The sequence below is a fragment of the Ptychodera flava genome, unplaced genomic scaffold (assembly GCF_041260155.1).
Source record: "Ptychodera flava strain L36383 unplaced genomic scaffold, AS_Pfla_20210202 Scaffold_153__1_contigs__length_83480_pilon, whole genome shotgun sequence".
NCBI lineage: Eukaryota > Metazoa > Hemichordata > Enteropneusta > Ptychoderidae > Ptychodera > Ptychodera flava.
Genome location: NW_027248335.1, coordinates 67,776 through 81,233, shown reverse-complemented (window position 1 = coordinate 81,233; position 13,458 = coordinate 67,776). Strand labels below are relative to the sequence as shown.

Here is a 13,458-nt window from a genome sequence, read left to right as displayed (position 1 = left end):
TATAATGAGAAGGTAGCCAGCTCCACTCGACAGTAAACTGACATACCCATGAATTACCTCCGTTTTCTTCACTTCTGCATGTTGATTCTCAAAATTTCTCCCGGTGTTGGCAAGTCCATAAATCAGCCATCAAATCTACCCAGTTTTAGCCACTTAGACGGAAAATTTGTGAAGTTTGAGGCTGCGAGAAGGTATATATCGCCAATGAAATGATGCTGCCTTAGCGGAATCGACAGCATCCGGGATCTTTTAGGGCCGTTTGCGAAATTTGAATGTAGCCGCCAAGCGGGGCCGAGGGCGGAGCCATGATTTAACGTTATTAGATATGCTGACATAATTGATCGTACGGCCAATGAACGCTCGTGACCTTTTACACATGAAAGTTACACTTACACTGTACGATTACTTTATGGTCTGTCCAAGGATGGAGATGCCTCAAGTCAACGGTCCAAGCTATGTATGTGTGATTACAAACGGATGACGGGTTGCAGATGCGTTTGTTTATGATAGATACCCGGTTGACATTGTGAAAATATGTCAAGTTCAGCGACTTGGCGAGGAGACCTCAAACAGCGTACGTACGTACAAATACGCAGTCACCTTCCAATTGAACTTGTGATTTTCAGAGATTTACAATGAAAATACAGGCAGCGTTGACTGTCGTCTATTTTGCTGCCCAACAAAATATTAAAAACGCAGTCACGGACGTGTTTTACACAGACAAAGCACAATGTACCTTGAGGAATCGATATCTTTTTTATTGAAAAGGCGTGCGCGTGCTGGCGTTACGAGGACCTGTTACTTTTTATGAATATGTTAGACAAATATATCCATGTCTTGCAAAAAATACTGAGAAAAATTGAAATTTTAATAATATTATCAATAGTTTTATTACAGAGCTTCCGTTAACGCAAAATCCTGCGTATTTCAAGCATGTTATTACTTTGAAGTACGCAAAGTAAAATGACGTCTGCGTAATCCGATACGCATTAAAAAGCGCAGTCTCTGTAACAAAGACATGAGCACACGTAGTTTCCTTCAATGTGAAGTTTATCCAGGACTAAAAATAAATTGTTTTGCTGATAAAAATGTTCATAATTTAGCAATATTTTGTCCTACATCCTGTCAATCACGTTTTCCTTCAAGTCTGTACCAATAAAAATGTAACAAGTTCAATAGAGTTCGTCGTTATTGCAAAAAATGGGGTTTTTTTCGCTGCGCCCAATGCATACTTGTAAACCCTGAAGATCTCCTAGTCGAATATCAAGTTTAAGTTAATGCTACGCAGACTTAAAAATAATAGTTTAATGCCGGTCTGCAAACTTATTCCAGAATATTGCAAAATTGGCCATAATTGCAGCCGTGATTCCAGTCTCATCTGTCCCGTGTGAGCGCGTGGGTTCAGTACCCAAAACAGGATTACAAAATGGAAACGTAGCTGTCTAAGTGACTATGCCTGATCTAAATGATCTGATGGCGATGAACCATTGAAGGCCCGTGGACTTAGCTGCAATAATTGTAGCCCTTGGTTGGTGGGGATTGGGCTTCTGTCGTGCGGCTCGCGCCTTGCCCCAACCAAGGCTACAATTTCTCCCTATACCTGCTAGTGTAAAAGCTGCAGTGCGGATCTACACTGCATGGTCAAGGCACACACGGGGCCGCATTATTAGAGAATCTCGCCTTACCGTGTGCAAATTTCACTATAATCCTGCTCCCGGATAATGTTAGAGCCCTTGTAACTCCTATCGATGGTCAACTTTACTCCTTGCAGCTGAAAAATGACAGTTTAATGACTCAGGCGCGAAGTCAATTCGAACTGGACCGCCGTCGTTGAACTCTGTACCCAGCCGACTTGTACCATTACATTTTAGGGGTGGCCGACGAGGTGTGAGGGACTAATGAAAACGGTGGCACCAGCAGTACAGTAGCGCGCTAGTGGCAGTATAGTTGTTGTTATTTTAACGCTCTCTTTTCGGAGGATTGAAAAAGGTCATAGGACTGTTTGCTCCTTTTCAATTACTGCTAGAATACCACTATCGCTGAAAGCAAAAGAGACCAGTGACCATTGAAGAACTTGCCATCTTTATTTCCTGAGAAGTGAAAGAGATATTCACGCCATGCAAAGTCTGTCGTCTCGTCTTTGCCATTTTATACAGATGCTCTGACAACAAGAGGACACCGCGATATAATTATAAAATATCCAATCGATATTTACGGCTACTATACTATACGATATAGATCTCTAAGGCTATAAAATCTTCGATATATATCGGATATTTACCCGCCTAATTAACAAACTCTAGTATCATCTAGTAGCGAAGTTCGAGCCAGACTAGCGCTTGGCCAGAGCTGTAAAGTGGTGAAATGTCTGACAAATATTCGCAACTCTTTTTAATCTTGAAGCTTATAGTGGTACATTTTCCGACTGTTTCAAATGTGCTGAAATAGTTCCGATTCATAAGGGAGGCTCTAAAAGTGATGTTAACAACTATAGGCCTATCTCCCTTCTACCAGTTCTATCTAAAATACTAGAAAAACATGTTTATATTAGTTTTTACAGTTTTATGCATTTAATCTTTTTTGTTACAACTCACAATCATCAGACAACATCACTCTTGTCACATTGCTTTAGTCAAGTTAACTGACCAGGGTCTATACTTTTACAGAATATAGATGAAGATAATTGTTTTTAGATATACTTAAAGATTTTTTTCATCGTTGATCATAACATTTTGCTGAGCGAACTTTCTGTGTACATGTTTTCTGATTTGTCACTGAAGTGGTTTCGATCAGACCTTACAGGAAGAAGTCAATGTTAGCTATTTAGGTGTACACGCTCATGTTTTGTCGATTGGTGCGGTGTATCTCAGGAGTCCATTTTGGTCCACTTCGGATCATGTTATGTATGTCATTTTCCCCCACACTCATCATGACATGAGTTTAATTAGTCTGGAACATTCTCAACTTTGTGTAAAAATGGGAAGCTTTAAATAGATACTACTACTACTGTGACTACTACTACTTCGGTGCTTCAAATTTTATCAGATTTATTCAAAAACTGCTGAGGTCAATATCAAAGCATGTATGTAAAACATGCTGATTACAAGGAATTTGTTACAAAAAGAAAGATGTATCCATGAAAAAGCACAGATGTGAAAATGATGTAAAGAAATCCTCATACAACCCGGCCTACTTCATCATTAAGATGTATGTTGACAGACAAGAAAATGCCGAAATTTTAAATTGATAAACACTGCATTATTGAAGTAGTCATGAGCAAACGGATGGAGGAAGTCCATCTGATTAAAATCAGGTGTAGAGTACGGCGACGTCTTCTTATGCGTACGCGGTATTCTCTCCGAGTCGCTGTCGCCTCTCACTACGCGACAGGGAGAGAATACCGCGTACGCATAAGAAGACGTCGCCGTACTCTACTTCTGATTTTAATCAGATTGGAGGAAGTCGTTCCTATATTAGGCTATTTCCATACTGAGTTCATCATGCACACTGTAAAGTTTACTACGGTTCGAAGCGAGACTACATAAATGTCCTGTGAGAAAATTAACCTGGAATGTAATCCGCGTTTGTGTAATGAGTTAAGAAATGCTACGACCCTACAAAAACAGTAAAATACCTACGTGTTGTATACAAATAGCAAAGTATTTGGCAAAGCTGCACTATAAGTAACTATAAATAAATATCGGCGATTTCACAGACCCGGCGTGCCGTGGCACAAGGCTAGTCATTGTAGTATCGTCTAGAGTCCGGAAATTGCCGATAAATATTCTGTAAGTATAGGCGATTTCACAGACGCAGAGTGCTGAGTCCAGTGTCGATCGGCGATTTCACAGTAATCCCGAAATCGTCGATATGTCAAACTTTGATACTAGATGGAAATATCCGATTAAAAAAAAAATGTTCAAAGTCACGCCGTCATGGACAAGAATGCCGTTTTGGCACCCCACTTCACACATTGTGACCTTTTTAGTCGAACAGATTTTGCTTGGAACCACTCTTTCCACATTGAACAACAGCGGCATCTTGTAAATGTAGTTGTACCATGGAGGTGGATGGTTGAACTTAATAGTTGTGAAAGTTGAACTAGTTATATGGAGTTTAACTTAGGCACACGCCTCTGAACAATGTACATGGACACAAAGTTCTAACTGCTTCAAATGACCTGTTCCCGTGTAGGATTTTTTGAACTAGTACGTAACTTATTTGAGAAAGTTGGGAAGATAGAGCACAGGATTTATTGAACTAATTAAAATGCGTAGTTGAACTTCGGCAAAAGTATCTCTCTTTATTCACCAAGAGTTATATATTTTCATGAAAATTACCCACCCCTTTCAATCCCATAAACTAGTCCTACGAGTATGGCAAGAGTGTCCGGCTTTGGCTCCGGAGGCAGTGAAGGGCTACCCGTAAGCATGCTCATTCAGCTCCCTCACACCTGTCGGCCACCCCTAAAATGTAATGGTACAAGTCGGCTGGGTACAGAGTTCAACGACGGCGGTCCAGTTCGAATTGACTTCGCGCCTGAGTCATTAAACTGTCATTTTTCAGCCGCAAGGAGTAAAGTTGACCATCGATAGGAGTTACAAGGGCTCTAACATTATCCGGGAGCAGGATTATAGTGAAATTTGCACACGGTAAGGCGAGATTCTCTAATAATGCGGCCCCGTGTGTGCCTTGACCATGCAGTGTAGATCCGCACTGCAGCTTTTACACTAGCAGGTATAGAAGAAATTGTAGCCCTGGTTGGGGCAAGGCGCGAGCCGCACGACAGAAGCCCAATCCCCACCAACCAAGGGCTACAATTATTGCAGCTACCCGGGACTAAGTGAATTTGACTTCAGAGCAGCGATGATAGGTCAAGCAGCGAAGGCAATAGTGGGAAGTTGTAGTCTAAATAATTAGTAAGAAATGAAAATCGTCGACAGAAAATAGAACAGAACAAATTGTGAAACTAATATCAAAGAAAAAACATTGTCACTGATGTTGTTTATTGAACACTTTATTCATTGACTTTTGAACCGGTTTTTGATATCGCGTAGACAGCTGTTATATATAGGTACTTACATGTAGTCATGTTGTACGCATTTTTGGTACATTTTACGCAAATAGAAAAACAATTTGCGAACAGCCTTACGCAGATTTGGAAATCCTAACCGAAGCTCTGCAGTTTTATCACACTCAGAAACTGAAGCGAGGACTTTCTGTCTTTGGGAAAAACAATTGACGCTACACACGGATGCAGCAGGGTCTATGGAAAAAACACTAAAATTTTGAAACGAGAACGGGCAAGAAAATGTCAGCACGTTTGTAAGCCTGGAAGTGTTAGTCGTGTTCCTTGCTATTCAAGGTATTTGTGGGTACGATGTGCACATGGCGGAGGTTCTTCGGGAATAGGTGGATACCATGGAAACCTAGCTGTGATATCGCAGCGGCGAACGCGTTCAAATCAAAGGTCACCGCCACGGTCAAATATCACAGCTAATAGAAACATTTTAATTGCTACGGATTAGTCGCTGATGTGTTTGGCGGAGGAGGGGCAGAGGAGTCGGTCACAGTTGATGACGGTGTGCTCACTGTCGTCGGAATTTCATCTGGACGTTTGTAATGGACGTACGTGATGACGGTGTCATCAAATAATATGGATAAGGTGTATATAATGCTGGCAAACACGATCGCAGCAATCTATATTGAGCTGCCTACTGCGGTGTTTGTTCAGTTGATGCTGTCCCCGTTTCGCTGAAGCTACCACCTCCATTGATCGCATACCCAGTAAGCTGCTTTGGAGCAACCTTACAACTGCTATAAAGTTCGAAAAATACATCGTCCAACTAGAGAAATGAAACTCATTCCACGTTTTGATGTTGATCAGACACATGTACATTCGGGTCAACTGATGAGAGGTCTAATCAAAGGTCACGAGCGTTCATTGGCCGTACGATCAATTATGTCAGCATATCTAATAACGTTAAATCATGGCTCCGCCCTCGGCCCCGCTTGGCGGCTACATTCAAATTTCGCAAACGGCCCTAAAAGATCCCGGATGCTGTCGATTCCGCTAAGGCAGCATCATTTCATTGGCGATATATACCTTCTCGCAGCTCAAACTTCACAAATTCCCTATCACAAATTTCCGTCTAAGTGGCTAAAACTGGGTAGATTTGATGGCTGATTTATGGACTTGCCAACACCGGGAGAAATTTTGAGAATTCAACATGCAGAAGTGAAGAAAACGGAGGTAATTCATGGGTATGTCAGTTTACTGTCGAGTGGAGCTGGCTACCTTCTCATTATATACACTGTGTAGTAACTCTCGCCGTAGACTGAACCTGGGCAATGGTAACTCTCGCCGTAGACTGAACCTGGGCAATGTTGTCACTTGTATATTTTGGCATAGATTGTGAAACTGTATGAGGGTTCCCAGAGGGTTGTTCACATAAGCACATTACAATGTGTAAAATATGACTTTATTAATCATAATCATAATTTATTCATAATCATAATTATCACAACAATGGAGTGTCCAGATGGCATTTACACAAAGTAGACGACATTGTGTGTAAAAAAGTTTTAATATTCTGTAACATTCATATTAATAATTTATTAATATTCATAATTATTTTTATGGTAATTATAGGAAAAAATCATCACAAATCCTATGCCTACTGGACCTGTGACTGAACTGACATCTTTCAGAACCTTTGAATGCTGGCATGTAGATATGTACCCCATGTCATTCATTATACCCTGGATGAGAAACCCCCTATCCGTCATAACAGAACCTTTAATATTGTCTAGATTTTCAAGTAAATTTGATGATGATTCTGTGATAAATTGATCTGAGGCCCGTCCACCATACATTCTACTTACATATGTCACCCCCATTTGTGGGCTGATTCCAACCAGGAACTTGTAGGTATTATGATGTTTATAGTTTGAAAAGAGCTGCTTCTTTGCATCTAATTTGCTGGGATTTTGAACGAAAAGCTCTGTGCAATCTAGAATGACTCTAACATCAGAAAATGTGCTCATGACAGAAGACTGATTTTGATCAATCACTGATTTAGATGGTAGCTCACATAACATCTTCAAATCAGAATACATAACGAGGTTTATCCAAGATGTGACAACAGAAGACACAGTACCAACTGAAATGTTAAATCTACGGGCAATATCTTCTGTTAGTAATCCAACTTTTAATCTAACTATTGTAAAAAAAATTCCTCTAAGAGGGAAAGTTTTCTTTCTGGCCCTGGCTTATTTATGTATCTACCTGTATCTAGGAAATGTTGAGTGTCAATAGTTGCTTGACCTCTCCAATATTGCATATTTTTAGCTCTGGGTTCAAGAAAAATGAATACTGCATGGAATGTGTGAAAATTTGGAAAACCAGTATAGAACTGCATTTCTTTTGGATTGTCCTTAATATTCTCAAGACTTAAAAGCTGTAATTCCCTGGTACTATTAAGTTTCACCTGTTCTTCTAACTCTTCAATTTTAGTTTTAATTTCTGGCATATACTTTCCTAACTCTTCCTCACATCTCAAATCAACTTCTGTCTGGAGGTAGTCATGGTTTAATGGTTGTGCTGTTGTTACTACTTGCGCTATGTTATTGATTGGTCTTCCTTTTGTTGCATCTTTAGTCCTAAACAATGACCTCCTTACTCTCTAGAAGCTTGATGTTGACCTATAGCGTGTTTTTCCTTTAATGGTGATTTTAATAATTTCACTTGATGTCAAAGTTTTCCTTGGTGTCACCTCATTTCTTTTAAATATCCTTGGAACATACCCTGGATGGTCTGGGTTTCTGCTTTTGACTCCTACATAAAATAATCAAAAATTACACTAACTGATAAAATTAAAGTCACTTAAGGTAGGGACTACCCATTATCAATACACTATTGTCATTTACCACAGTATTGTATGTCATAAAGCTAGAAACCATTTATAGAATATTGTCATTTTATTGAAATTTTCAGAAATTATTCAGAATCTGGAACTAATTCAAAATATGTACGATAAACACTTGGTCACCATGCTTGTTTTTTGCAGAAAGCTTCAAGTTTTCCTACCATAAATAGCCATTGGAGAAAAAGTGCTGACTCAGCATTTTTTCTGTGCTTTTTTTTTTTTCATAAGAAGCCCTTAACCACAGTACTGTGCCTTAACATTATCTCTGATTTTTAACAATCGCCAATTTTATTATGTGCCCACACAAACATATCATGAACAAATAGAAGGCTCGGTCTTCAATACTTTCCAGCGCTCAGTTTGTGCTAAAATTTTCCCATGGGTTGATGAAATGTACAAAGTCATGGGGTAAGGGGGACTTTAGTATCCCTCTCGACCGAATACATCATAGTATCAGTGCACTCACAGTCGGTTGAGGGCTATTACACGGCCGGTGACTGAGCCTATGTCACCGGCTGTGTAACAGCCCTCAAGCGACTGTGAGTGCAACCCATACTTTCAGTTTCACGCGGATCACAGCACTGCTAGGGAAGGTAAACATTCTTCCCGAGACTGAATTTTTCATGAACTTAGAAAATATCAACCAAGACTTATCAAAATTCGTATGAAATCTTGAACCAATTAAAGTAAATCTCACCATTTATAAAGTGATCGGAACAAACGCGATCCCAATGTCGCGGATACCAGCCGGCACGTCTTAACCTTATGGACTTCGTCCACAGCGAAAACTGTCCAGTTTTCTCGGGAGGAAATCTGAAGTACGATCTCTTGACCTTGTCAGATTTTCTCGTGTTAAAACAGCCAGGTATACAGCAAAAATCACCGCCCCTGCCCCTTTTTCTAAAATTTTTGGCGTGTGCGGCGATTCGTTCTCCATTACTTTTTATATTCAATCGTCTGCTGACAGAGAGTGACGAAACCGGAACTACGCCAACTCGCATTGCATTATGGGTGACCATGAAATCGAGCATTCAGGATAGGCCTGGGTCATCTTCAATAATGTGTACCTATATTTGTATTCTGGATTGCCCAGGATCATCTCCATAGCGTGTACATGTATTTGTTGATGGTTGACCGGGGTCACCTGCGATGCTGAGTAATTGTATTGTGGATAGACCTGGGTCATCTTATTTAGAATGTTTACATGTATGTAATGCTTATCATCATTGGCAATTCATTAACATCCCATCATCAAATGTATTTTAATCATTCAGGTTATCATTGTCAAATAAAGAGTTATAAGTAATCATGAGTCTATCTGTTTACAATTCAGGATCAGCAGTGAATGCTGCAATGTCAAGGATGAGAAATACCATTGCCTTGACAAAGAGCAGTAAAGAACAAAGTGGAGGGCTTTGAATAGGACTTTGCCATGACATTCACAATGAAAGATGAATGGAAATGATCAAACAACAGGTAAGTTTTTTCCTTTTCAGTCCTTACTCCCAAGTATATATACACAAGTGGTTGTTGCAAAGATGTGCCTGGAACTGGTATCTTGTAACTTGCACAAAGTGTTTATATTAGTTGTCTTTATATAGCTAGCATGTTTACGATTACAAGAATACTAATTAGAAACACAGGTTCACTGATACATTTCTGTATTTTAATTGACATTGCCAGCAGCAACTATGTAGGTGCATCAGCTTAACACTAATCCATCCAGATACTATACACAGCATACATGTTACAGCAATTCTCATTCTTAAACTGCGCAGGACATTGGTTGAGCAAGAAGAAAACGGTGTGGTTGAGATGTCTACGTTAGAGAAATATGCATATAGCGGAGAGAAAAATAAATTTATTTGTTTTTTTTTTACACAAGAATTCTTTGATATTTAACACACAAATAAACTAACTTTTTGTGAAGAGAAATTATATGTTTTATGTTCCATGATTGGTCCATGATTGTCTTCCATGAGTTTATTATTATTACTATGTTAGGGAACAGGTGTGTATATCCATGCAGAAGAGGAAGCAAGATAAATCCAAAACCGACTTTAAGGCAGCATTTTACCACGCAAAGAAAGGAACCAACTACCAGGGACAGTTGTCTCAAGATGAAGACAGTGGGATTGCACCTCCATTTGGTAGAGGATTTCCTATTAGTCAGTATGGTGGACAGACGTGAACCCTTACACTGCTCAGCACACAGATTGTATGTACATGTATGTTAGGATCAAAAACTCCTAAACCACTACACTTACCACAGACAAACAGTGGGCAACTTAACAGATATAACCCGCAATACTAAGCATCATCATATTACAGCTAGTACACAGAACTGTTTAAGGTAGTCCAGCTCAAAGAGAGGAAAAATTCAACTTTCAGAGCACTGAGAAAACACAATTATTATTTCATGCCTCCCCTCAGTATCATGGTGATCTCTGTAGTATAATAACAAACCTGTAGGTAATTGTCACTTGTGATGATTGTTTATAAACATTCCATTATCACTTTTTCTGCTCCAGAGGTGTACATGTCAATCAGGACCCAGATTTACATATACTGGTCAATAACATTGCAATGTGCACATGTATGATATATATAGGTACTTTGTTTCCCAGTAAGCTTTCAGAAGAAGAACAAGAAACTAGAGTTGATATTAAAAAAATTGTGAAAAATTCATCAAAAGATACAGCTACACTGCAGCCCAAATTTCATTGGGAGCTGTCATTATTTACAGCCTGGGGGGAGGGGGGGATGTTGGAGGAATTTTGTCGGAAACTCTAAAATTTCAAGTACCCGCCCCCCTATGATGAATTTGAGTAACCCCCCTCTCTTACATGGAAATTTTGACTGACCCCACCCCCCCACACTCACTTTTGAAAACTTAAATTTCAATACATGTATTTCTATAATTTACATAAATACAGCAATAGTAAAGACCATTCAAATCCTAGTGTACCCTGCTAGATAATCATTGGTTATCTCATGACGGTTGAAAAAGGTGAAACCAACAAAATGAAATTCAAAGTCACAACAAAATATAGATGTCAAAGGTCACACTATAACCAGTATACAACCACATACAGTATGTTTAATATGGATGGGTATCATAACAGGGTCCTCACTGGGATATCTGATAGGGTAGACTTTGAAAGTACTGACTGAAGAACGTGCGGGAGGCTAATAGGGAAAGTGTCCGACGGGCTTGCTCCTCTCCCTTGCATGGAAAAATTTGAGAAATTGTTGTGTGCATTGGTGCACTTTGGCGTAATCTCAGGGGTGTTTTTCAATGTGTAATTTTAACCGAGTAAAAATTTGTAGAAATTGATGTGTGAAGTGGTGCAATCTGAGAGGTACGTGTTTCAATACATTTTGCACCAAAAATTGAGTAACCGCCTTCTTTCTCTCAACATTTTGAGTAACCCCCCCTATAGCTTTCAATATTTTGAGTGACCCCCTTAACATTCCTCTGACCCCCCCCCCCCCAGGCTGTAAACAATGATGGCTTCCAAGGAGATATATCTTCTAGCTTGTGCGATATGGATTTCAGGCAATGTCAACTTGTGGACAGGGTACAGAGATTTATGTTGCAGATTATTGCAAATTGGACTAACTCGTGAATACAGTACATGAAGTCCCATTCCATTATCAAGAGCAAAAGCTCAAACTACATCTGAAACTTGCTTTGGAGATCAAAACTATTGCTTGCAATAAGTAAAAATTCATGTTATCAGAAAATCACAAGCACACCTTAGCAGTCTGACAAGCTTATGAAAAATAGATATTTACAAGTATATATGTTATCAGTACTTGTTTACTTGTATTCCAAGGAATATAACTTTAAAAAGAATAGACATGGAATCAAATGGTTAAATTCTATTTTAGCTCTGCAGTTAGTGTGAATGAGCTTATTTTTAGCTACTATAGTCTATAGAAGCTATTGGGATGGGTATCCGTCCGGCGTCCGGCCGTCTGTATGTATGTATGTATGTATGTATGTATGTATGTATGTATGTATGTATATGTATGTCTAATTGTGAGGCATCCGTCCTCTAAAATATCTTGAGAACCGCCATACTTACTGATTTGATATTTGTTGTGTAGATGAAAAATATGATTTTGAGAAACCAATTTTTTCATTTTTTGATATTGTTGAAAATATCCAAATTAGTGCCAAAAAAGGCGTTTTTGGTAAAAAATCTTCTTCATAACCGCTGGTCAGACAGCTTTATTATTTGGTATACAGATCCCTAGGGATAACCCAACTTAGATTTGTTCAAATTGTGATGATATATGCAAATCTGTATTTTTAAGGAATTTTTTTGTCATTTTTGGTCAAAACTTTATTTCATCAAACCGCTCATCTGACAGCTTTGATATTTGGTATACAGGTTCCTACAGATAAACTTAATATGATATATTGAATATATGACGAAATCTGCAATTTTGTTTTTTGGTGCTATTTTTGCCATTTTCGGTCAAAAAATGTGTTTCTCAAAAACTACTTGTCTGATGCCTTTAATTTTAGGTATACAGGTTCCTAGGGGTTGTCTTAGTGTGTCGATATATTGAAATTTGATGAAATCTTCAATTTTCGTATTTTTGGTCAATTTTTGCCATTTTTGGTCAAAATATTTGTGTTTCAAAAGTTACTCATCTGATAGCTTTGATATTTTGGCAGACATGTTATTAGGGATGATCTTAATGTGACATTGTGAAATTTTACAGCTGTCCTGAAATGAGCTGGCAAAGATTTCCACCTTCTTCATCAATAAGTGTCAGAAATAGTCTCTACACTCTACATAACACAGCTGAGCTCTATCTGCTGCCATTCACTTGCTTACAATGAGAACTTTAATGCTACCAATATGTCACAAACCATTAAAAGAGAGTTTCCATGTTGTTTAGAAATGAATGTATTCATGACATCAACTGTCAATTGGAAAAAGCCCTCCACTACATTTTCTTCCTCAGTGACTTTGCTGTGCTTCACTCACTCAGTGACCCCTCCCCCCTATTTTAACCATCATAGATCACAGTGTCCCACCTTTCCAAATCCTTGGAAAAACACTCACTGAAACCGACATGTACATACCAACAAATTTGTCACACATATTTATTCTCTGGACTCCACAGCAGGGCTCTGTCAGTCACTAGGTCACTTTACAACCAACTTTACAACATAACAACCAATACTTTGAATAGGTCTAGTGGACCCCAGTTCAGTTGGTTAAAAGCAACATATTTGAGAATAGAAAACTTTGTGAACCTGTTTTATGCAGCTATAGGTATGATGCATCATTTTCCTCAGAATATTTCAGATTATGTACAATGATCAGTTTTAGGCTTTACGTTCTCAATGGTATGCCAGTAAAAATATGCAGCCAAGTATTAAAGCTGTGTATTGTGAAATTCTCTTGTTACACAGTAAAGACTTTTATCACAATACTGCATGCTGATTTACATGGAATAATGATCTCATCCCCAATTGGCAGGATTGACATTGTATCAGCTGTACACT

The 13,458-nt window shown here is 38.9% G+C and overlaps 1 long non-coding RNA gene across 1 annotated transcript; it reads left to right on the top strand.

The window, feature by feature from the left end:
- The first annotated feature begins 9,018 nt into the window (after positions 1-9,018).
- Positions 9,019-10,662, top strand: LOC139126892 (uncharacterized). The gene is made up of 3 exons (XR_011550857.1): positions 9,019-9,134; positions 9,262-9,404; positions 9,933-10,662. It is a non-coding gene; the product is annotated as an uncharacterized lncRNA (long non-coding RNA).
- Positions 10,663-13,458: the final 2,796 nt, after the last annotated feature.